Here is a 25,503-nt window from a genome sequence, read left to right as displayed (position 1 = left end):
TTATTCAAGAACCAAAAATATGTTGGATATTTAGAAATAAACTTTATTAAATCTTCACCAGACTTTCCTTTTGAAGATTTGAGCATCATTTGCAAGTTAATGTGTTTCATAAAAAAACCTTCCTTCAGCATCAGAAGTTAATTCTGGAGCTGCTCTCTGTCAGGTTGTACTTTTTGACCGTTGCCCTCGGTGCTGCTTTGGCTGCTTCGGCTGCTCGGCCCGTCCACACACATGTCAATACGGACCCTTGCCTGCTCTTAATTGAGACATATCTGTATCGAGCAGAAATCTACAAGTCACTCATTGAATATGAAAAATGGAGTATGGGAGGGAGAGGGGAGGGTGGGGGAGAGATCAATGATATGGATCTGCATGTGCAGACTGAGCCTCCATCCTGTGTGTGTGTGTGTGTGTGTGTGTGTGTGTGTGTGTGTGTATGTGTGTTTGCATGGGTGTGTTGGGGGTGCTGCAGCGTTATTGGACATCTGAATGAGTAATGATGTCGTCCCAGACTGTTCAATTACCACCAGCGCTCGTTTATTAAAGAGGGGCTGGAGAGATGGAGGAAGGAGGGTGGTGGCTCTGGTGCTGAGGAAACGGAGGATGAATAGGTGGAGGAAATGACGGAAGGAACAAACGCAGGAAATTCTACATTTATTCCGTATCATTTATTGAATATTATACCCTCACCCAAATGTATATTTTGGTTCTTTCAACAATGAGAAACGGCCCTTATTTAGGTGTTTTTATAAAAGAACTGAAAAGATGTGGTTGATTAACCAAAAGTATTGTTGAGGAAAGGCTAATAGCTATCTTTTGCCCCCGCTACATCTGATAGATTTAGATCATTTTAGCTTGTTAGCTAACAGCCATCCATCAATGTATTGAGCACAGAAGCTAATAGATCAATTTATTAGCAAATATGCATTAAATATCAAATATGAATCAATATTCATGTTACTGTAATGCCTATTTCTCACCTCAAATGTTTTCAGAAGCATCTTGTAGTGTACTGTTTAGCTGTAAAATGAGAAAGTTTGTGACTCTGCAGCCATGTTGAGATCAGTTGAGGAAATACCAAGCACCGCCCACCAGCCAGAACACAGCCAATAGGAACGCTCTCTTTGTAATGACCTGTGATTGGCCAAAGTCTCCCATTTAAAGCCTGTAAACAGCCATGAGGAGGTGCAGAAGTCTAGTTTTCTCTCAGAACACTTGAATTACAATATGCTGAAAGATTATTATGGAATTTTAGCCCAATGATGCCCAAAACGTTCTGCCTACTGAAGCTTTAACCAAGTCCTTACCAGACCTCAACCACAGACCTGGAATATATTCATCTGGAAGGAGCTGCAAAGTGACCCATTTTCTGTTGAAGGCCATAATGGCTGCTTGGACACTTGTGATGCCATTGCAAAGCACAATTTTCCTATTTGGTTCATGGATTTCTGACCTTTTGGTTAAAAAATATTCACCCCAGAACTATCCAATTCCAGCTGCCCCCATCATGTTTCTGGATAGCAAACAACGGAGAGAAACTCTCCCTCTCTCCCACACACACACACTCTCTTCCCCTGCCCCTTTCCTTTCCATTTTGCCTTCTCTTTCCCACTTCTCACCTCCTCTCTTTTCTCACCCTGTCTGTCTGCATGTCTGAAATGCTAAGAAAACATTGTGGCTATGTTGGCTATGCTGAGAATCAGTCAGCAGCTGCTTGGTGATCAATGGGAAAGAAAACAAATCGTGGCCAAAGGAATTTGGGTTTTGAACTTTCCCCACTCTGTTCATAACTCAGAGACGGTGCCAGGGAGGGAAACCAGCATCTGACAAATGACAGTTGATATAGATGGTTGTGTGTGTGTGTGTATATACATGCAATATATTACTGCGTTTGTATGTGTTGTCATTTTCATCATCAATCTATCTGTTGCATTGTTATTCTTCTGCAACCCTACTAGATATAGAACTGTGTGTCTATTTTTATACAGTGTGTGTGCGTATTTGTATCAGAGAGAGACAGAAAGGAGTTGTGAGGAGGGCCTCGTTTGCCCTTATCCATTTGAACCACATCCTGCCCCCAAATCACCCCCCCTCCATGCTCACATGAGTAATCATACAGTAGTACACCCCCTCTGCTATGTATACACACATTCATAGATCGGCTAGACGTGCTTGACTCATGACTCAACCCCAGACGCTCGCCAACGCCACTGTGTTGTTCTAGTGGTGCCACAGTACTCGGAGCGTCCTCGCTCTGTCCCCGCCGTGTCACGAACCCGCATAGAGGGTATATTGTTCGTCAGGCTTGGGAAAGACCAGAGTTCAAGGACATTAATAGCTATAATGTGTAATCCCTCTTCCTCCCTCCTGCTCCACATCCTACTCATTCAGCTTTTAGGAAATATGGGTTTTGGATATGGGGATGTTTTATCTGGGAAAGTACCATTGACAAAACTTGACTGTACTGTTGAAAAGCAACTCTAAATTATTAAAATGCTGGTTTGTATTTCTGCATCTTGGGTATCTGGAATGTCTACCAACCCACAAACTGTGAAATCAGACAACCCAGTCATTTTTTTGTGGGCTGCCTGGATCAGAAAACATGTGATTCAACAAGCCATTTAAATTTGGCTCCCCTTCCTGTTTCACATGCAGGCTTATTAGAATATATCGCCCACAGCTTGAGAAATACCTTTCCAAACATGCACCATATTTTTATCGCAAGCCAATCTGGGCTTTTTCAGGAGGGGGTCTTAAAGAGACAGGTGATAAAATGGAGCGTTTCAGACAGAGGGTGAATACAGGTATGTTCAGACAGACAGTATGAGAAAAATAATGTGTTTTTTGAACATTAAATCATGTAAACATGTTCTAGTAGAAACCCCAAATACTAGTATGAACCTGAAAATGAGCATGATATGTGCACTTTAAATGTGAAATGAATAGGCCTAAAATAATAAAGATAAAACACTCCTTATGGTGATTTTTACATGTTGTTTTCACGTAGAATGTTTCTATATTAAATAATTAACATGTAAGTTAAGCTTAAATAAACATTTTGCATTTTACTACTTTGTATATTTCATATGAAATGTTCCTCACCTGGGTTTGCAACGCGTTCTCATCCCAGGTCGTCATATACTGACGCTTTGTCACGCCCCTCGGCATCACTCTTTTCGGTCGCTTCATAACATCAATGCTTAAAGTTGTCAAGTAAACACTTGCTTAGGTTCAGGCAATAAAACTGCTATATTTAGGTTTAGGAAAAAACAGCATGGTTGGGCTACTATGTTTGTACAGTGAAAATGACATGTTGTGAACAGGGGACATGAACGAACAGCTGATTGTAACGTAACGCACGTCGGGACACCAACAGCGGTTTCCTGGATGAAAGCCTTGTGTTTGTTGGACTCATCCACGTCCTCTCCCGCCCACCCAGTATGTGTCTTTTCGCTCTTAAAGCTACGTCACCATACTCCCGCCGCACTTTCCCTTAGTGTTTAATATTGGGTTTACATTGTAGTTAACGGAAAGCTTGGTGCGTCTCATACCGACGCTCAAGGGGTGCCTTGTACGTCGGTATCGAACACCGACGGCCGTGACAAAGCGTCGGTATTTGTCGCCCTGGGAATGAGAATGGGATTGGATTTCTTGTTTGTCACTTTGGCAAACTTCTAACCTCCAAATTTGAAGTTTGTTTGCGACCTTTAAAGTCTCCTTCTCTGTGTGCCACAGAAGAAACAGATGATACTTGTTCATTTCCAAAAAAAGCTTTGCTGGTGTGGTATCAGTGTGTGTCATGTGAGTTAAATTAAGACAGAACAGAGATAGAGCTTTATATTCTAAGATACAGCACAGAGGAGCAAGACCTTTACTAACAGACATTCCCTTCTAAGTATATACTCCCACGTTGGTCTCAGTTCAACAGACAAGGTTTGTCTCTGATCATAAAACAAATGTTTAACCCCCCTCCCCTCTGCAGTGAGTTGGGTGTGTTACTATGTGCCAGCATCACATCTTACGTGCCACCGAGGAGCCTGAGATGATTAGCCTGAGCTCGTCTCCTGTGCGCTAATTGCCAAGCCCAGCATCACCTTCGCTATTGTCTAATTAGTCCTAACAAGATAATGATTAAAGTGACCGAACCAGGGCTTTGTTAAAAAAAAAAAAAACAAGCATGTGCAAAGATAGTTCTTTGCCTTGTGGTTAAAATAGCAAAGAGGAAACTTTGTTAGTGTTGTCGCCGATACACAGATCTGTTTTTCTACAAAATGACCCACAATAAGAAGAATCAAATTTATTGCTTTCTTGTAAAAATGTGTTTGTTTCCTCGAAGTCGTGAATAATGCACATGCAAACTGTAATATAAAGAAATGAGAATATCAATCAATCAGTACAACTTTATTTTTTTAAATTTATTATTAAATGTGCCCGACAACCTACTAATAACACAGCAGAAATATATAAAACAAATATAAAACAATATAAATTTAAATATATATATATATATAAATAAAATAGATAAAGACAATACATATTTAGAGAGAAAAAACAATTAAAGAAGAAAATTCCATGATAGAAATTGAACACTTTATGTTTAAAGATGTCAAAATGTTCATTTTATTTTTAAATATAAGACATGGGAGCACACAGACAGAAATCCTCAGTTTCACAGACACCCGCTAACGTGTACAAATACATGTATCTACATGCCTGTAAGCCCTGAACTGCCACAAATAAAGACACAGACCAGAGGCCACTGTTTCATTAGAGGTGTCACAAACATGAATTATAAATCAGCATCCTCCTTCACCTCAGTCTTCAGGCTTTTACTACCCCCTTCTTCTTTTATTTTTATGTAAAACACATTGTGAAAGGTCAGCGGAGAGAGGCAGCAGTGAAAAGGCGAGAGCATGAGAGAGTCGGGCCGTGGGTTTCTGTGCATGCATGTGTATATATATGTGTGCCTATGATTATGAGTGTAATTCCTTGGTGTGTGTGTGTGTGTGTTTTCAGCGGGGGTGAAGCTGTGTCTCCTGTGCACGCTGTGCTCATTGAGAAGTGGTGTCTTGTGCCTTGGGGGGTGGGGGTGCCGGCGAGAGGGCAGGCGGGCGGCCAGGCGCCAAAGAAAGAGGTCACATCCATATTCATCGCATTGGACATGCACATGTAAACCACTTTTAATATGCCGTGACAGGGGAAAGTTGTGTTGAGGCGGAAGGAGATAGAGAGAGAGGGTGAGGGAACGGCAAAGATGGTGACAAATATGGAAGGAGCAGTTGTGAGAAACGTCCACATGTGCATCTTCATCGGGCCCTGACTGACTTCCTGGTGAATGACCTGCAAAATACAGTCTTAAATTGTTCTTATTGTTGAAAGAAGAGAGAGCAGTACATCCCAAAACATCTTCATTTGATTACCAGAGGAGCCGCTTTAGCCAAATATCACATACCAACACTATATTTAGCTGTACTCTAAGCAAAGAAATCCGTAAAATAACAGAAAAAGTACTGGTAGCTCATTACTCTGACTTTTTGTAGAAATCTTTAATTAATTAACAGTGTGCACATAGTAAAAAAAACAAGATATTTTCTGTTATTTAATGGTGTATCTATAGTAAAAAAAATATTTTTTATTATTAACCACAAAGAATGGGGGACAGGGGGCATAACCAAATAACGGGTGCTCATTTTCATTGACGTTACAAAGATAATTTTACGAAAAGCTGGTAACTAAAATGAGTTATTTTATCTCCCAAACCAAGTGCTGGTTAGTTATGATAATGGCGTCGTAAACACTATCACTTAACATTACCTTAGCTAACATTAGCAATATTATCTATATCCATGAAATTCACAATCGTAACGTTATGTTACACATGACCAAACCGGACAATATAACATTTCAAACTATGGATACTGCTAATAAAATACTCATTTAGTTCATTTTTCCAAAAAATACTTATTGCTGAAATGCAGACTTGCATAAAATGTTATGACGTGCCTGGAGGTGGCTGCCTCTAATGACCGCCAGAAGCTGTCGGATGAAAAATCAAGGTCCCATAATGCAATTCGAAATGTAAATAAACAGAAATACACCCGTGATTCACAATCTATGGACAAGTCATACAAGTGTTAATACACAGATATTTCTTAGAGAGTGATAACTTCTCAAGCACCTATCTGGAGCACTGGAGTTTACCACTAATTCAGGATAAAGTTAAAGAACACATGAATTCAACTCCTTTTTTATTATTAAAGAAAAAATATTTGATGTGATCTCCACCAAACATACAGCTATTGTAGAATGCTCTATAGATATCCAGCTAATTCAAGCGAGCATTCAACCTGCATAGAAGGACTGGAAAGCAAAAAATAATGGGGCACTTTGAGGTCAGAGAGGGCATATCATCTTCACATCATAACGGGGGGCCCAGGTAGCTAGTTATGACAATGTGGCATTATATGGCATCGTTTGAAGTCGGCCAGCGACAGCCTCTCACTGTAACCGCCTGTCACGAGCCCCCGCTTTGAAGTCTGCAGTGATGAAATCAAACACAAAAAAGGAAGAAAAAAGTCAAATTAAGAGGTCATGTCAAAGCAGCATCTGACAGACTTTGAGAAGGTGGTATGGTTTCTGTGTGTAGTGGTATTGAGTGGTGGGATGGCAGTTTAGATAGAACTGGAAGAATAGGATCTTTTTGCAGGACACTTAACCCCCTGATACCCTTCTGGATGGCCCTTTTGACAATGGCACCACTTACCAACTCACTGTCATGAAGCGCTGTGTTCATTCCTTACCTGTACATTGGACCATCCCTGGGGTGGGGAAGAGGTCACGGTGGGGGTCGGACTCAAGGGATGGGATTTTCTAGTAACTCTACTCCCGACTTTTCAGACAACACCAGGCTCCCCTGGGCATCTCCACCCTCTATTGGCTTTAATTCCAACAAAGGTTTAGTGGCGACAGGAGCTTCCCTAAGCGGACAAATTATGCTATCGGTTTCCTCGCTCTTGTTGGGGGAATGAGAACGTCTGGCTTCCCCGAAACTGGAAGAGAAGTTCTCCATCTGGAAATGTGTTTGGAGTCAATCAAAGTTGACCTGAATTTGTGAGCACATTTGTTCTCTCGTGAGTATTTAAAGGAACTTTGATCCATTGTGTTTAATGGAAGGTAGTCAGTTTTAATCCAAGCACATAATACACCATTGTTTTGGGGGCGAATCTGGAGGACAGGTTTATCCTGTCCAGCAGAGCAGTGTGCAGTGAATCTTTCTGGGCTTTAACCTCCAGCTTGCCTCGAACAGTGGGGAATCCTCCTCAATCACTATAAGGAGGTCCTCTCAGCCCCACTCATATTTTAACCACCAGCCCCACGCCATGGGGCGCTGTGTAACGGCCCGTCAGTGGCTGTAACCTAAGCGCCAAAATTGCTTTTTGACGATGTACCTAGTGTTGTTTTAAGAGCCCCCGTCTGTCCTGCCCAGCCCCCACCCCCCACAAAATATGATTTAATCATTTTTCTCACTTACTCTTCCCAGCATGGGAGCAAAAAGAAAGAAAGAGAGGGAAAGTGAGAGGGACTGGGGGGGAGGCCGAGAAAAGCATTCCAAAGTGGTGAAGAAGGGGAGACATTACGGCAGTTATTTCCGCAGCGAAGAGGAGAAAAAGCTCTTTGCAGTTCTTAATAGGATCTGGTCACCGAAGCTGAAGCCAGGCTACTCCTCTTGAGAAGTCCTCCGGGTGAAAATCTGAGCAGGCTTTTAATCAAGAGGCAGCGGACGTTGTACAAACAAGAGCCTGTACTGACGTCATCCTGAGAATCTGTCCCTTTAAACTCGACTCCTCTGCTCCGTTATTTACTTTCAGTGTTTTGTTTTTTCTTCAGTTTAAATCACAGATCATATCTCAGACAAAATATGGCCTACAAATCTGAATTTAACCATTTGTGCTGTTAACCTCTTTTACTCAACAAACCCGGTACCGGGTTCAGCTGAGCTGTGTGTTAAAACACTGCCTTTAAAAACTTCATAAAATGCCGTCGTGGTCTTTTTTTCTGAATTGTCTCTAAAAGACGAGGCCTTAACGCTACTAAAACAACACTTCAAGTGTATTTTGTCCAAACAATGTTAGTTTGGCAATGATTTCAATATTTTAGTTACAACGCACAATAAATTATAATCTCACTTTATAATACTTTTGGCCGTTTTTATATTGAATGAACATACTTGACTTTGGATTATTTTTTGTTATTTTATTTACATTGTTATTGATCTTATTTGTTATTATCTAAGTTTCACTTGATCATATTTCATTATTATAATAAAACTACTCCATTTGGAGTCAAAATTACACAATTTAGTTGTTTTTTATTGATTTTATACTGTGCACAATGGTAGCATCTGATGATGCACAGGGTAAATGCCATGGTCAAAGGCTCCATTGTGTGCACATAGCCTCCTGTAGAGGATATCAGTAGTATTTTATCGCCATATTCCCTTTCAAGAGGTAGAAAACCCATTTGGCACACTTACTCGGTCATAGTAACAGTCACAATGTTACTGACACTTGGGATGAATTGTCTGAGGTCTTACGTATCCATAGAGACCAAGATCATGCATATAGACCTGGTAGTTGTGGAGCTATTCTTGATTTATTTTGGGTATGTCTGTCTAGGAGAACCACACCTTCCAGCACCCTATGGGGCATAAGAGGTTAGAGAATTTTTACTTTCATTGTACTGTATCATCATAGAGCATGCTGAGGCCTTACAGTTGCATCACAAATCTCCCAACCATCATGATGGCTGCTAGAATCCATAATAACTATAACCAGGCAAGAAAAAGACACCTCTCTCTCTTAGCTTTTTTTGCATGTAGCGACGCCAAAGTAAGCCAGCGCTTCCATATCAAGTTATGCTTCAGCCTAATGTGTTAGGAAACAGTCTATTTACACATTCACCAGATACAGGATTGTTTGCATAGGAGTTGTCTTTCCCACCATCTGAAATATAAATCGCATATTCATGCTTTTTGTTTCTGGTATGGTCAACCCTGTGGCCTAGAAATCACATTTATTTAACCAATTACATTTTGAGAGTAAACGTATAATTGCTGCCTGGATTATATTAACTGACAATGTTTTTTTTTCCAAAGCACAGGACATTGAGACTGAGGACGAGGGTTTGTATCCTGAGTCATGCACTTTGGTAAAGGTCAGGGAAAGATTGTGGTTTTGGCTAAATGATAATAAAGTAAACACAGTCCGGTGTCCTGCTTCAAGTCACTTTTGACTTTTTCAATATTTAACCAAGACCACAATCTTACCCAAGTGCTGTGAGTGCGTTAACATACCCGTAAAAAAGTTGAATCACACTTTAATAGCTACAAACAGATATTACAGAGGAAACAATCTCACTGAATGTTTACAGATACATTCAACATTTTGTAACCTGGCAGAAACATAACAACCAATAACAGCATTTCCTGCAAGTTTCTATCAAAAATATATTTATTGTTGCAAATTAGTAGTTCATAAAAGTAATTTCTGGGTTTGGTTTTCCATCTCTTGGGGAAAATATCTGGCTTTTTATTGGTTTCCCTGATTTTATACTTCACGAGTCGCTTGTTTTCTTCAGTTCTCTGCCAGCCTCATCCACTATAAACCGACCACAACCACATTAACTCTGTTCATGGTGGGAACTTGTTTTGTTTATGAGTAACATTTTATAACAAACAAAAGTATTTAAGAAAATGTTACGAGATGAGGTCGGCCAGAGGGATGAGAAGGAGCGGAGTATAGAATAGAGTAGATCACCCTGCTTCAGGCCTGCTGTGAACAACCATCAAGTAACTTCAGTCTGCTTAAAAGGTTAGATCAGCAGCTGCCACCCCATGACAACACCCATGTCTCTAATCTCTACCCATCTCTTCCCATCTTCCCACTCTCCTCCTTAGGAACATATTGTTCCCACACGCTGCCTGCATCAGCGGTTGACACCCACTTTAGAGCTCTGAAGCACTGTGTACATACGACCACAAGTGGTGTTACTGTTACCAGGGATCACCTTACCCACTGCCATCAGTCACGAGTCTGACAGACACCCAGTGTGGGCTAATGGTGCACTGTAAAAAAAAACATAAATTTTACGCAAAATAATATTTTTACAGTAATTTTTTTTTTTTTAAATTGTGTGTAAACTCTGTAAAATTATAAATATTATCTGTTAATTAACAACCCAACTGTTATTTGAAATATTATGCCAGTAATTAAAAAATATATTTATTTCTAATTTTTGTAAAGTAAAATACTATATTATTTATACAGTATTGTTTCTGCTTTTTTAGATTACATACAAATGTATGTAAAATGACAATAATTATCTGTCATTAAATATGTAGCTCATTATATAAAGCTGTATGTCTATACTAACAATTAAATGCATTTCTTTGTAATTTTAAGGTGAGTCTTACTGGTTTTATATTTATGTGTAACTCTATAACTTAATTCTACAGAAAATAACACTGTTTTTTCAAATTATCTGTAAAATTACAGACATATTCCGTAAATTAACAACGCAACTGTTATCTTAAGGCAAATGCCAATCATGAAAATTACATTTATTTGTCATTTTTGTACTGTAGAAATACTATATTATTTATAGTTCATTATATAAAGGTTTATGTCCATACTAACAATTTATTTTTCTTTGTAAATTTAAGGTAAATCTTTATATTTATGTATACTTTTACATTCAAACTCTGCTATTCTGGATACAAATTTAGCAAACTTTTTTCATCACATCAAACATAATGCATCGTCTTTTTTTAAGTACAAAGCTGCGCTGGGATGCTGTGCTATATACATCATCCTCACAATTGTGTGCTCTGTTTTGTATTTTTGTTGCATGTTGATAAGTTTCCAAGAAAGCAAACATGCGTGAAAGCAAATGTTTGTACCCACATTGTCTTTCTATCTTTACTGTATCTTTACTGTACTTTGTCACAGCTTTATTTAAAGATGTATTAATACGTTTTGACTGTCAGGGGGCAGAGAAACATCAAAACACGCTGACAGAAACACCACTATATCAGTAGTTTATGAAGTTGTTTTGGATTGTGTGTGTTGGATCTTCTGCCATTTGTGTCTTTGTGCAACATGGGAGGATTCATCCGTCTGCAGTTTGTGGCCGTCAGTGTGACCGCTGTCATGGAGGCTGTCCTGGTCGACCTCAGCAATCAACTGGCTGACATGAGAGGGTCGTCAGCTGATCAAGCTCACCCAGGCCCTTTCGGCTATTAAAGCTGGCACAGCTGACATCCACCCTGCTATACTTCCCTTTTGGTTCGCACCTTCCACAAATCCATACAAAGCTTTCATTACTGATCTACACACTATTAATTTGAGTTAACTTCAGTTTTAATAAATTACTCTTGTTTTAAGTCTACATTTGCATTCCTTGAGCCACAACACAACACAAACTGTGAAAACTACCATTACTTCTCCACAACATTAAGAAGCTGGTTTACTGGAAGTCAAACTCAAAGAACAGTGAGATGTTGTTTATCGTCTTACTTGCCATTATTATATTTAGTGTAAGAGCTGCTCCTGCTTAGCGTGTTGCTACATAATATCCACTCTTCACTAGTGCTGACAGTGTTTTCATGCTATTTGTTATTTGTGTACTGTCATGCTGTCTGCTGATTGTTGTCATGCTTGATTCTGTGTGTTATAAGAACTGTCTCTATAGTCTCTATGTAGTGCAGGCTCTGTTCGTATCTGCATATTTTATTTTTCATCGCTTTTATCGTTGATCTTCTTTTCAATGCTCTTATTCTTAAGGTCTGTGTTTTAATAGTGATGTTACGTGCTGTGCCGAGGCTTCGGAGCGTGTGCCTGTGACGTAATTGAAGACGCCCCGAAGCCAAAAACACAGTTGAGAAATTAGTGTTGGATAAAAACGAATAAAGTCTCCCCTCTATCATTTCCTAGTTACACAAGCACATTCACTGCCCTATGCCCGGTTAAACCACTGCCTAACATCTGTAATATACAGTATCTGCCTGTTTTGCACTATTTGACCAACAGGTAGTTTTGTGTGCAGATGAAGCTCAGATGAAGCCTCATGAAAATAACCTTTTGCGAATAAATTTGCTGGAGAGCTTCAGTGCTTCACGAAGCTTCCCCTTACAAAAAAGAAATATACTTCAAGTATAATCCCAAGTATACTTTATGTAATAAGTATACTAATATCAATGTTCTAGTAGTACACTTGCAAGTGTACTAGTTGAATACTTCTTGGGACTAAATTGGCCCACTTCTTAGTTTACAAAAGCATACTTCTAAGCATACTATAAATGTAAGAGTAGTAAACTTTGAGTACACAACTAGTTTACATCCAAGTTGTATTTTGTACTGCAACTATAAAATTAACTATACTACAAGTGAAGTTCTAGGTATACTTTTAGTTTACTGGTTATATACTTTTAGCCAACTACTAGTTTAATAGTTTTTACTGCAAGTATACTTTTAAGTGTTCTTTAAGTGAACTTAGCCAAATAATCTCATACTTTTCCGTAAACTTTTCAGTAGGCTATAAGCCAAGTACACTTGACCTATACTTACCAAGTGCACTTGGGCTTTTCTGTATACTTGTCGGTATAAGCCAAGTATACTTAAGTATAATTGTTAAGTGTATCTATGTTAAGTACATAAAAAGTAAACTGAAAGCATACTCTCTTATTTTAAGTTTAAAGAAGTTTTTGTAAGGGTCATCTCACCATCACCACTTTCTGGCTAACTCTGGCATATTTTCAGAAATGTTATCAATATGCACTGTCCCTGTCAAATGAAGTAATAAACTAAACTAAAAAAAACAGTTTGTGACAAATGATCAGCTGAGGATCTTGTCTGTTTGTACTTCCTGGTTGCACCATGTTTGAGGAAGGAGAGGGGTTGGGATATGTGTGTGTTTTTTATTAAATGTGTTTTGTTGGTGTTTACATGGATACTTGGTTCTATTATTAGATGTGCATTTGTGATGGACGTTGTATTTTTAAATATCTATATCTAAATAATTATTTGGATAAGGTTTTTCTGTAGATATGTATATTTTGAGCTCCCCCGCTTGTGGTTTAGTCCAATTTAAATTCTTTAGCTAGGAGCCTATATAATGGTGTGTTGTGTGAGCTGCTCCTTGTTGCTGCTCTTCTGTTCTGTTCTGTTGTTAACCACAGTCATACAAAAAAAGGCCCTGAGAAGACCATGTGTTAGCAAACATTTCCCTATCAACACATCAAGCAGACATGGATTAACATTAGCATTTATTTGGAGTCGTGTTTCTGCCCACCAGACCACTGTAAGTCCAACACTTCTTCACTTTGTAGCCCTCTTTCTGTCTCCACCAACTCCTGGCAAACATATCTGAATCTTTAGTTGCTAACTGCTTGACTGTGTTCACTGCAGCTAGCTGCTAACTGTGTCTGTCTGCCTTTGTTGCTGAATAGTGTGCACAGTATGTTTATCTGAATTTCTTTGCTGGAAATGGCTTCATTGATGAAACTCAACTACACAGTGAATCTGCAGACTGTAAAACTAAAATAATGAGTTTAAAGAGGTTAAGAAGCCAGTACAGCTGCAGAGTCGGGTGGTAATCCGGCACCATGAGCCTGCAGCCAAAAGTATTGATTAATGCAGGTTTAAGTTTCCCTTTCAAAAAAGCACTGTACTTCAAGTTTATTTTATGAAGTACACTTGAGTAAAGTTCAAGTATACTAATATCAATGTGCTAGTATACTTATAAGTATACTACTTTAATACTTCTTGGAACTAACTTGGCCCACTTTTTAGTAAGTGTAAGAATAGTAAACTTTGAACACACAACTAGTACATTTAAGTCTTATTATGTACTGCAATTAAACTATAAGTATACAGATTCCTAGTTTTATACTTGTACTACTTCAATACTTCTTGGGACTAATTTAGTTTATAAAAGTATACTTTAAGTGTAAGTATTGTACTGATAGTTTACTAGTTTTAAACTGGTAGCCCACTTTTTAGTTTAAACTACTAGTTTAATAGTTTTTATACTGCTAGTATACTTGTATATACTTGTAGCCCACTTTATAGTTTATGAAAGTACACTTTAAAGTATATTCAGTGAACTACTAGTTAAATGGTTTTTCTACTACAATTATACTAACTTATAACTTTCTTAAGTATATCATGATCAAAAGATTAAGTACAAGTTTAAGCCAAGTATACTTAGACTTTTCTGTATTCTTGTCAGTATGAGCCAAGTATACTTAAGTATGCTTTTGTTAAGTATATCTCTGATAAGTACATAAAAAGTAAACTGAAAGTATACTCTCTTATTTTAGGTTTAAAAGAAGTATACTAATAGCACACTTGAATAAACGTCCTTTTGGCGCCTCACCCTCCGATTAATAACGTGTAGCATTCGTTGAGCTCTCCTGTCTGTAACGATGATAAATGAACAACAGTTAAAGGTCAACACATAATAACTGCACTGTCTTTACGTTAGGTTTGGCTGACATTATCAAGATGAGATAAATTTATTTTTCATCGATCTCAGACAGTAGGTCACAGACTGATAGTTTGCCTCAGCTGGCTCTGTTCTGTTCTGTCTGAGGTGAACCGCGGTCGTTTAGTCGTTCACGTCAGCGGTTGTTCAGCGACTGAGACTTGATATTGCCAATGCTTGCTTCTTGGAAACCTCATTTGGATGGAAACCTACCACTCTCACTCTCTCCACACTGGACAGACAGACATGTATCCTCAGCACTTTTCTGGGTCATCACAAGGAAAGAAAAACAAGATCATTAATGCCAGTATCCTTTCAGCACACCTTTTGCCCCTTCACACTGCGTGGCTCCGTCTTTCACCCCTCTAGTGCCTACCCAACCCGCGATAATAATGACGAACATCATTTATGCAAATGTAATTAGGCCGAGAAACATGATAGTGGAGCGCAGGGCGCCAATGGAAATTTATCACTGAACACTCAGGCTCTAAACATTCAATTAAAATATTGAATTTCACTGGATTTAATTTAAACGTAATAAATTAAGCAGTGGTAGAAGGGTTTGCAGTGGAGCAAGCTGACATTTGGCTGTCTGTATCACACTTGGAGATGGTCATTGATTCCACTACCAGCCTCCAAGATGCAGACTTGTAGAAAAGAGAAGCAGGAAGGTGATGTCTGGTGCTTATATCTGTATCTGGGTCAGCGTTTAGTCTAAAGTATGGTTGGAGAGGTGAGGTTGAGCTACCCTGCCAGGGCAGACTAGTGCAACAACTAAAATAATTCAATAAATGAGCAATTAGATGTTTAGTGTGTGTGTCACATGGTCTAACTGCTGTTGAGGTTTTTCCAAGACACCAACTTGTAAACAGGACATGAGGTGTAGCGCAGGTGAGGACACAGAAACTATCAATGGAGGAGTTTGGATTTCAGGAAGGCTCCATCATGAGAGTTGGATGAGAACAAATCACATATAGAGTTGTTGTTTATTGTAGAAACATGTCTCAGAGGCACAATAAATTTAATTGTTTAATTTAATTTAATTTAATTTAATTTAATTCAGTACTTATTGAGGGAACTAAATGTTTAACCCGATCTCATGGAAAGGCGTATAAATAGCATGATATTACAAGGACATTCCGCATGTCATGAGGACGCATTTTAGATTTAGATGGTCACTATATCCTGACGGTAGTGCATGAGACAGGTAATCAGGGGAAAAAATCATCAAGATTTCACAGACCGGAGGAAAACAAGCAATCAGACCTGATCTGGAGTCTGCCGTCCAGCTGCCGTCTATGATAGCCAGCTGTCAATCACTCACGATCTCCGACCAAACGGTCAAAATAGGCAGCGCTGATCAAATATGAATCAATATTCTGTTACTGTAATGCCTATTTCTCTCCTCAAATGTTTTCAGAAACATCTTGTAGTATACTGTTTAGCTGTGAAATGAGGACGTTTGTGACTCGGCAGCCATGTTGAGAACAGTTAAAGAAATACCAAGCACCGCCCACCATCCGGAGCACAGCCAATAGGAACGCTCTCTCTCTCTGAAATGACCTGTGATTGGTCAAAGTTTCCCGTCAGTCTAGATTTTTTTAAAGCCTGAAAACAGAGCCATGAGGAGGAGCAGAAGTCTCGTTTTCTCTCAGAACACTTGAATTACAATATGCTGAAAGGTTATTATATAATTTTTGCCCAAAGATATCAAAAACGTTCTGCCTACCGAAGCTTTAAAAGAGTCTAAAACGCTTCGTAGAGCTGAGGGGAACTGCGGGGTCGGGTGATAACACCTTTCACATCACACTTCTTTATGTAGATATGAAGGGCTCATTCTAAGCTGACAAAAACGCAACAATTCTTAGTTTCAGGTGATTATACACTAATGTAAACATTATAAATATTATATTCCATTTCCTGCTAATAGATCACCCAAAATACTACACACTGTTCTTTTAAACCAGCATTGGTGAGATGCTGTTTTGAACTCACAAATAGCATGTGTTTGTCTTCATCTAATTGGCTTTTCTTTTCTTTTTTTACTAGAGCTGGGAGATAGTACGAGCGTGAGACGTGTTGCTTGTGGATGTGTTTCCAAGGTGATAAACTTTTCACTCTCACTTTGTGTAAGCACATTGAGACAGAGTAATTTACACTCGACCTAAATGAGAGAGATTTTAAAAAAAAAAATAGAACCACTTTGCTACTGCAGCCTATGTGCTGGTTGAACAGCTTCTTACCTGCATAAAAAACTAAATTTTGATGTATATAATTTACATTCATAGGCACACAATGTCAGGTGAGGTGAAGTGTGTAACCAGCTGGATGCCCTCACCTCTCTGTCTCTGCTTATTGTAGCGTGAGTGCTTCTTGAGAGCGGATCCTCGCTCAGGACTAAAGCTGCAATTTCAGCCTCCGCTCGTACAAACAAACTTACAAGCTGTGTGAATACAGATCCAAAAAAAAAAATGTGCTGCACTCTTGAGAGCCGTCAGAGTTTGCATCTTGTAATGTCTTCTGCTCCGTTCGTGTTTACATACGGAGGACATGGCCGCCTGCCTGCCTCGGCTTCATGGTAATAAGCTGCCATTGTCCCACTTCTCTTAATATCACATTAGAATTTCATCTCAAGGGGGGAATTCACTGCGAGTGTGAGAACTTTCTATGTTTAATGAATTAGACTGGGGAAAGAGGCTCTTAATAGTTGCACTAATGCTCCTTTTTGTCCCCCCGTCCCTCTGCACATATTGTGCATAATATCAAACATGACCTGATTCTTCCTCCATTTCCATAACGCCCCTCTGGATCTTGGTGGTATTTTGTCTCATTTTGTGCTGCATTTGAAAGCAGAAATCAAATGAGGTCTGTCTGTGAATGATTGCTACAGAAAACGAGGGATAAAATGCAGAGATGTCCTTCGAAGATGGTTTTAACACAGACTTAAAGCTTCAGTAGGCAACAATTTTTCGGCATCAGTGGGCAAAAATCCCATAATAACCTTTCAGCATATTGTAATATTATAATATAATATTGTAACTGAGAGAAAACTAGACTTCTGCACCTCCTTATGGCTCTGTTTTCAGGCTTTAAAAATTCAAGCCGGTGATAGAAGACTTTGGCCAATCACAGGTCATTTCAGAGAGAGAGAGCGTTCCTATTGGCTGTGCTCCAGCTGGTGGGCGGTGCTTGGTATTTCTTCAACTGATCTCAACATGGCTGTCTGGCAACAAACTTTCTCATTTTACAGCTAAACGGTACACTACAAGATGTTTCTGAACACATTTGAGGCGAAAAATAGTCATTACAGTAACAGAATATTGATTCATATTTGATCAGCGCTGCCTAGTTTGACCGTTTGATCGGAGTTCGCGAGTGATTGACAGCTGCTCAGAGATGGCAGCTGGATGGCAGACTCCAGATCAGCTCTGATTGGTTGTTTTCCTCCGGTCTGTGAAACCTTGCAGATGCCGTTAGGAGCACCGAAGGACACCGAGACACATGATATTTTTCATGCAATACTCATGCAATATCGTCAGGATATAGTGACCGTTTTATAAAAATAACTTTTTTTAATCAGCTCCATTTCTGCAGCTTTAATAAGCCTTCCAAGGCATAAGTAATGTAAATACATTTGAGATGTTGTCCACAGCTAAGACGTGTTAATTTCCATCCATTTTTTCGTGCTTGGCAAACCCAGTCTAAATGTTGTTTTTTCTTCTACCGTGATGTTTAAAATTATGATAATAATACTTCTGCCAGCTTTTATACTGCGTGTCTGAATAAACTACATGGCCAAATATATCTGGACACTTGATTTTGGAACGTGGTCGCAGGGATTTGCTCCTATTTTTAGCCACAGGAGCGTTAGTGAGGTTGGCCACGGTTGGGTGATGAGGCCTGGCTCACAGTCGGCGTTCCAGTTCATGCCAACATTGTCGTGTGGCGTTGAGGTCAAGACTGGCTTTGTGTATAGTGGCATAAAAATGTTGAAACCGGAAAGGGCTTTCCCCAAGCTGTTGTCACAAAGTTGGATGCAGACCATTAAAGGGGACATGTCATGCTCATTTTCAGGTTCATACTTGTATTTTGAGTTTCTACTTAGGGCTGTCAAAGTTAATGCTACAATAACACGTTGACGCAAAATCGTTTTAACGCCACTAATTTCTTTAATGCCATCAATCTTTCGGAGGTTGTAGCGGGCTCAGTTGTAAAGCTAGAGTGAAGATACTGGCATCATAAGAAACTAAAAAAAACTAAAGAATTCATTGGTACCAACCATGTCATACCAGCTTGTTGCGAAGGAGGTTAAATAACGCTCCAAACTTAGCTTAAATTTTGACGAGGAAAAACTGTCATGGCCATTTTCAAAGGGGCCCCTTGACCTCAAGATATGTGAATGTAAATGGGTTCTATTGGTACCCGCGAGTCTCCCCTTTACAGACATGCCCACTTTATGATAATCACATGCAGTTTAGAGCAAGTCATAGTCAAGTCAGCACACTGACACACTGACAGCTGTTGTTGCCTGTTGGGCTGCAGTTTGCCATGATATGATTTGAGCATATTTGTTATGCTAAATGCAGTACCTGTGAGGGTTTCTGGACAATATTTGTCATTGTTTTGTGTTTTAATTGATTTACAATAATAAATATATACATACATTTGCATAAAGCAGCAGATTTGCCCACTACCATGTTGATAAGAGTATTAAATACTTGACAAATCTCCCTTTAAGGTACATTTTGGACAGATACAAAATTTGCGATTAATTTGCGATTAATCACGATTAAATATTTTAATTGATTGACAGCCCTATTTCTACTAGAACATGTTTATATGCTTTAATTTCCAGAAAAACATATTTTTTTCTCATACTGTCTGTCTGAATATAGGCTACCTGTATTCACCCTCTGTCGGAAACATTAACTTTCACTTTCACTTTACAATCAGCTGTTTGTGTCCAGTCCTGTTTGAATTCACAGTGTCAACCACGTGTTTACTGTGACCAAAAAGTGACGCCAATGGGTCCTGACAAAGTGTCATTATGTGACGAGTTGGGATGAGAACGTGTTTTCACCCTACATACCCAAATGTATGTGCACAAGCACTGAAAGTATTTCATGATTTGTCCCCTTTAAGATTACTATTTATTGGAAGTAAGGGACCTAGCCAACCACAAAAAAGTAAAAATATGTGAACAGGGTTCCACATACTGTTGGCCATATAGTGTAAGCAAAGTATATCAGCAAACTCTCTGACAGAATGAATAGATTCATGAAATACTGTCTTGCTAGCGAGCTCTAACAAAGATTGGACATATTGTTAGCAGTGTATCTGCTGTGTGTACCATGAGCACTTGAATCAGGGAGTTTTCCATTATTAACTGTAATCTGGACCTCGCTGTGTCGTAGATCCACCATCCGACACCAAACACCGGCCCTACAGCCACCGATAGCCTGGCATGATTTATTTATCTCTAATTAGCTGCTTTTCATTCAAAATCAAGAGACTGGAATAGACATAACTCATCCCTGCATCTAGGCCAGTGTTTAGTCTGGGATGCCGAGGTCGATCCTCCCCTCTGTATCTGATAGGACCACGATCCATTATTCACTAAAGATCAAGTTTTAAAGCAGGGCTGTTGTGCCGTTTTAGCGAGCCGGGGAAGACAACGATTTCCCCATCAGAGATTTATTGATGCTTTCTCTTTCAACCCTGACAAATGGTTTTAACGGGTTTGATCTGTATATCTCAGAATCAACTTTTTTCTCAGTTTGCCTCAACTAAGATGGTAATCACAGGTGGTTCCTTGGATGGAGCATGGTATTCTTTACAATGAGCTTCATCCTTTCCAACCAGGACACAGGTTTGATTATTAGAATATAGTATTTCAGTTTAGTCTTGGTCTATGCTTTTCAAATTCCCATAGTGGGATGTAAAATGTTAGGTGATAAAGAAGCCATATTAATTTCTTCTTCTAGCTTATACTCAGCATGCTCACGCAGGCCTGGCTGTCAGCCCTCCAACTTAAGAATGTCCTGTTGTCCCGGGGACAATAAAAATAGCACCTGGGACACAACGATACAGTGTCTAGGACAATTCTAGGACAGTAGAAATATAATAAAACTATATTTATTATGTAGATTGAAAAAATAACTTGGGACATTGGTTGTTAAGTCTGGGACAGTTGGAAGTAGAATTCAGGATAGTTGCGGCACACTGAGGAAAAGTTCATTTCGAGCCTCGGCTGCTCTTCCAACCCGCTGAAATCTGGCAACAGTGGTTATATCTGACAAGCTCTCCTCATGTGACATCAAACTTGTTACATTCATTAGAATTGTCTCACAATATGTATGAAATAACATTTTGCTCTCTCGTCACCTTTTTAAGGACCACTACCATTATTTATTTACAGTATGTACCACTCTCTTTCTCTCGTTTCTTGCTGTAATGTATACCTGTACTACATTTTTCCTTACATATACAACAAAAATAGTTGTTCGTCATTCTTTTTGCTTTTTTTTTTTTGGAGTTTATATTTGCTCTTGACGTTGTTTATGTGTGACGCTGAACACTTACTCACCCTTTTTTCCCCCTCTTATCACCTTGATAGATAATTGATCACCAAAAAGTAAAAAAACTAAGGAAGCACAAATACACTCAAATTATATGATAGGAGGATTTTACACAAAAAAAATAAATAAATAGATAAAACATAATATGCCAGCTGGAGAAATGATAACTTGGATGTTGCATGAATCACTTTATTTCATTCTGTATACCTAAATATTAAACCATGTGTAATGGCATATCCTGCTAGAGAAATTAAGTCTTTTAATTGCCAAAATCTTGCAGCGTCTAATACCCCTGCAGCTGTTTTCCAGGACCAGACGTTATGACTCACTATATAAATATTTTATCTGCACCATTAATATAGCTCCAGTCTATGATGTTAGCTTTGGTCAAGTGCTTATTTTGGATCATTCGGAGAGCTACGGCACAGAGACTGAATTAGTTTTGGCTCATCTATCTTTTTCTCGTTTCACCTCTCAGTCTCTGTTACTTTTCCTCGGCTGTATGAAGCTGTTGATGCAACCGATTTGTGTTGGCAACACAGAAAGGAAACACGAATAGCACAACGAGCAACAATGTGAAACAGATTATTTTTCAGAATCTATTAAGATGTGTCCTCGGTGCAAAACGTTGCTACGCCATAATTCTGGGCAGCTTCTTACCGTCTTTGCTGTTAAAGTCTCGTTCAGTTGCGCAAATCTTAGACGAACATCGATCTTGATGAATGATCTGTTTACTTTGGATGATCGAGACTTGCAGAGGTTTGATTGATGATTCTTAATTCATCTTTTTTTTTTTCATTTTTCAATTCAGCGTCTCTCTCCATTACTTACACTTTCCTTGAGGCTTTAAAGAATTCCTTTTTGCGGCTCTTGTTACTGTACATTCCTCTACTTAAACCTTAGACATGCACTAATTAACCAGGTCTCTCATAATAGATGTCCTAATGTTTTATTTACTTGGCGAGACTTTAATCAGCACCTTGATTCCCTCTGTTGTTGCACACCTTACCTTGAAACATAGCCCGTGTATATCCTCTTATCTGACGCTGCCCACTGTGCTCGCCAGCCGGCTGCCAACGGGAGAGCTGGAGGTGGCAGACGGAGTCGGGATGTGCAAGTGTGTAGATGGAAGCGTTTTGGACGGCGCCGTTGTGCAATTTATACATGCAAGTCTTTGTGTGTTTGCATCTGCGAGCGTTAATGTGTGTGACAGGTGCCGACTCATATGTCAGGGGCGAGGTCACACCCTACCTCCTCGCCGTAGGTGTCTGCAGAGGTTCGTATCAACTCAGCAAGTAGGGTGAACACCTTTTACCCCCCGACACGCACCCAATAGGCGTGCACACACCCAGCCCCCTAGATATCATTAGCCTTTACGCTAACAGCAGGCCCCGAGGTAACTTGGGAAAACGGGGAGGGTCATGAGCAGCTCTTGAGCGCGTGTTTTTAGCAATGCATGCAAATGTCTGCGCTGTGCATTTCCTGCTGGAATAGCATCAATGTCACAGAGGTTTCAGAGAGGACTCTTATTGGCAAAGATGTTTACAGAGGCGATGTGTGTCAGCAGCTTAGAATTAAATGTGTCGCCACTTTAATTAATCCACATTCATAACATCTAAAGGTGCAATCACACCTTTAGTGTTTTTTGGATATGAGCTAGTAGCAAAGTTTTAATTTACCTCACTAGGAGAACAAATAGTGATATGAACTCAGAAGTAGGATACCTTTTATTTAAAACATTTTGATGTAAAGAAGGAGGAAAACTGGAGTGTACTTTTGATTTACAGTTATTAAAAAGTCATTTATTATTTCACACTCAGAAAACATGAAGAAATGTGAGGAGCTGCTGGATGTCAGATGGTTAAACCCACATCTATACAGCCATAAAGCCTCAAGCAGACCTCATCACAGTTCACTTGGAAGAGAACAACCGTACATCATGATGTATCGGAGTTACTTGGCTCGAATCACATTATTCACTTCTGCTCCTCTATGGATGCTTAAAATCAACATCTGAATGTCTGGTTCTCATATTTGACCCTGTTTCTTTTCTAATGTCCCAAAAAGGTGCTACATTAGGTATTTTTTTTACTCATCTGTACTCATCCTGCCGTAACACCTTCTCTCTTTTCTTAATATAAACTCAGCGGCAGCTTCACTGAGCGGTGATATGGGAGAAACCCAAACAAAACACCGGCTTTGGCAGTGACGTTTAAAGCCGAGTACGACATATGATTTACAGTAAAAGTTGTCATTTACATTATAAACAGTCAGAGAGAGAGAGAGAGAGAGGCCTTTTGAATGAGTTCCCATTGAACTCAATGCACATGGCTGCTGCATCATTCATGACCTAATATGGACATAAGGGGCAGGCATTCAACCTGTCACGTCCAAATATCCTGATTTAGGTCTCGCACAGTTTAAGCTTTTATACACACACACACACACCACTGATACCCTGTGACTGAGTAGCCCTGCTGCCATGACAGAAACACCCTGTCTGAAGGTAGAGCAATAAAGATTTGACCCGTGTAACCTGCTCAATATTAGAGCGAGACTATACGTTTATTATATTCTCTGAACGTACAGATGCTTTAAGTAAGATTTTACTGTCACAAACTGCAAAAACACAAATTCTTACCTATTATATTTGTCTAATTACTAGTCAAAATATCTCATAACACTTAATATAAGACGCAATCACCTAGCATTTCAGTGAGATGTAGGGACTTTTTTTTCGACAAAGCGTCTTGAATATCTCTTTTTAAAGGGCCAGCGTGTAACATTGGGATCTATTAGCAGAAATGGAATAAAATATTATGTTTTCATTAGTGTATAATCACCTGAAACTAAGAATCGTTGTGTTTTCTTTAGCTTAGAATGAGCCCTTTGCATCTACATAGGGAGCGCGTCCTCTTCACGCAGTCCACCATGATGCTCCGCCATGTTTCTACAGTAGCCCAGAAACAAACCAAACACCGGCTCTAGTGAGAGCTTTTCACGTGTTTATGTTACCTTAAGGCCACCGTAGTTCTCCGTCACAATTGTGAATAAGTGTTATTATGGATGGCCTCTGAGCGAGGCGTACGGCGTTACTAAGTTTTTTCACACATTACCGCAGTCTTGGAAAGGGAAGAGTGAGCGGAGGGGTACTCAGCCAAATCCTACACACTGTACCTTTAAGTGAAAAAATACTACCTTTAAGCATTACAGGCTTATTATGACAACACGTCCTCATACTAGTGAAATATAGCTCAAAATGAGTTTTCCCAGCTAATTTCAACATCTCGTTTTATCTTTTCAAGAAATTTTACCAATTCTCATTTGTTCCATTGGCAGATTTTTCTTACTTTACAAGCAAAAACACTTTTTATTCATTGTTTTCTTTTTTCCTTATTTTTGAAGTGGCCTTTTTCCAACTGTTTTGCTTCTCAAAGACTGAGCAGGATGGTGCTACAGGGACACTGAAAAATTCCAAATACTCGAAAAAATATCTTTGCACACCACAAGTTACACAGTCTGTAAATTTAAAAGCTACCAGAGATCCTGTTTCTTCTCAACTCTCAGGCTCACAATGTATTTTATCACTTCTTAATGTACATTTTGATTGGATTTGATTGGCTGTATTTGCTTGCATGTGATGTGGAAATGCTGCGAGTTCTGTTACAATTTCCCCATTAATGACATAGTACCTCTTCAAGTAGATTATTCTATTTCACTTATGTTGTTGACTTGTGTCAGCTCAAACTGGGTGACTAAGTACGGAGGTGATTACACTGGACGCCTTATTGGCAGTCAGAGTTTGCTTTCTTTTTTTAGTGGATTTGAACCATTTTGCAAACTGTTTATATTTCTGTTGTGCCTTGCTTTGCCTGGACGTCACTAAAAGCCCTGTGGCTGCTCCAACTTGTGAACAACATTCAGTCAGAGTGCAGGAAGACACTAGTTGTTGCTATTATAGATATTAGGTCTTGGGATGGGAATTTAAGTGTTCGTGATGTAGCCAACTTTCCAGCTTTACCAACTCAAAATGACTGAGATATAGACAGAGAATGGGCAACAGAAAATGAAACTCAACTTTGTAAATTGTCTCAATTTGTTCTATACTGTATATACTAAAATAGAAACCTGAAAAAAAAAAAACATATCATTTGGAAACAGGCGTCTTGCCACTCTGGTGTTGCCTGTCTCACTTTCCACCTCTGCACGTCTCCTTGCCAACATTCAAACGCCACATTCACACAACAGCTTGTTGTGTTGTGGCGTGTGGAAATTACATCTCAAACCGAGCCATCGCTTTTTAACCTGTTATCGGTCTAATTCGTCTAATTTTCACAGCTCTGGAGATGTGTTGGAAATGAAAAAATCAAATGCGCAAATAACT

The 25,503-nt window shown here is 39.3% G+C and overlaps 1 long non-coding RNA gene across 2 annotated transcripts in view; it reads left to right on the top strand.

The window, feature by feature from the left end:
- Positions 1-13,196: 13,196 nt before the first annotated feature.
- Positions 13,197-25,503, top strand: part of LOC141774451 (uncharacterized) — a 32,789-nt gene continuing 20,482 nt past the window's right edge. For both annotated transcript variants that reach the window (XR_012595348.1, XR_012595347.1), the window contains exon 1: positions 13,197-13,356. This is a non-coding gene — a long non-coding RNA (uncharacterized LOC141774451). The remainder of the gene's footprint in view (positions 13,357-25,503) is intronic.

The sequence above is a fragment of the Sebastes fasciatus genome, chromosome 9 (genome assembly GCF_043250625.1).
Source record: "Sebastes fasciatus isolate fSebFas1 chromosome 9, fSebFas1.pri, whole genome shotgun sequence".
Lineage (NCBI taxonomy): Eukaryota > Metazoa > Chordata > Actinopteri > Perciformes > Sebastidae > Sebastes > Sebastes fasciatus.
The sequence above is the reverse complement of the archived record's forward strand: the minus strand, read 5'-3'. Positions and strand labels throughout refer to the sequence as shown.